Source organism: Heloderma suspectum, chromosome 4 (genome assembly GCF_057233095.1).
Source record: "Heloderma suspectum isolate Gila_16-S chromosome 4, 16-S_ref, whole genome shotgun sequence".
Lineage (NCBI taxonomy): Eukaryota > Metazoa > Chordata > Lepidosauria > Squamata > Helodermatidae > Heloderma > Heloderma suspectum.
This window is the reverse complement of record NC_139461.1, coordinates 43,147,157-43,148,562: the sequence shown is the minus strand read 5'-3', so window position 1 is coordinate 43,148,562 and position 1,406 is coordinate 43,147,157. Positions and strand designations below refer to the sequence as shown.

The following is a 1,406-nucleotide window of genomic DNA, read 5'->3' as shown; positions in this document are numbered from 1 at the left end:
CAGTTCAAAAAAATAAAACTTGAAAAGGAAACACGTAGGGAATCTGAAGATACCATGACACACTGCCTTCACGTGATGTGTATGTTTGGTCTGCCTGGGAGGACTGTTGAGTGTAGAGAGGTCTCTTGAATATCGGTAATAACATTAGCAGCAGTAGCAGCAGAAACAAACACTTCTTTACCTGTTACATTAGTGTCTAAATATTTTTAATCCTTGTTCCTGATCCATTTTTTTTAATGGAGGGGTGAGTTGCCACAAAAAATGTTAATATAGTAATTTTAAATAGAAAACCATATTGTGCTAGTTATTAATCCTGCGTCCTCTCTTCCCTTTAAAAAATAAGTTCATAAATATTTTAGATGCATAAAATACTTTAGATACTAACCATCTGGCATTGCTTAGAGTATTCAAGTTACATTATCGCTTAGGAGGTACCAGAAAATTGCTACATGGAGAGTAGGGAAGAAAAGTTCATTAAGGAACTAAGGTTTCTCAGGGAGCAATCTGATAGGCCCTAGACATTGCCTGAGGGGCCACTGGATACTGCAGATTCCCCCTCCAAAGTCGGAGATTGCTCTCTGACCTCGGAAGGGGGAGTCAGAGATCTGCCCCCCCTCCCCTGCCCCCTTGCAGCTGGTGGGGAAAGAACCATGCCAGCTGCCCTCCGAGGTCAGAAAAATGACCTTGCAGAGGGGGAAAAGGGGGAGTTTTGGTGAGTGGGGAGGAGACCAGAGAGGACAGGATATGAGCTATCCTGAGCCTCTTCCAGCTTCCTTCCCTTCTCCTTAGAAGCGCCATCACTAGATGGACACAAAAGCCTGTCTAGTGAAAAATGCAGGGCAGGAGGACAGGGAGGCGAAAATTGCCTCTGCTGCACCTCCTGCCCTGCATTCGATGATTGGAAGCCTCTGAGTTCGGAGGCATCCGATCATCAAGGACACAATCCATAGGACTACGCCCTTAATCTAGTTAATCCAGTTCCTGTTTTAGACTTTCTTAATAATTTACTTTTGAAGGACACTTGGCTTTACTGGGTTAACATCAGTCTGGGCAAGTTAAAGACAAAGAAGTTGGTTCCATCAAACTAATGCCTGAAGTTCTGGTTTCAGTGTAACTCAAGAGCTTGCTTCCAACACTATAAATGCTAGTTTATGCAAGAGAATGATCTCATCACTTGACTCTGGGACCAACACAACCACTAATTCCTCTTGATAAGATAGGGGACTTGGGGTCTACAAAGGCTGTAACTCAGTGGTGAAGATGCTTTGCATGCAAAAGTTTCAGTCCCAAGTAAGGCTGGGAGAGACCCCAGCCTGAAGCCCTGGAGAGTAGGGATGGGTGAATCTGTCAATCTTGACTTTGCTCAGAACCTCATTTTTCCACTTCTAAATTCATTCCATCCCATT

General features: G+C 43.9%; 1 protein-coding gene across 1 annotated transcript in view; it reads left to right on the top strand.

Annotated features, from left to right (window-relative positions):
- The window catches only part of PLEKHF2 (pleckstrin homology and FYVE domain containing 2), a 52,651-nt gene that overhangs the window by 9,014 nt on the left and 42,231 nt on the right, over nt 1–1,406 (top strand). The window lies entirely within an intron of this gene.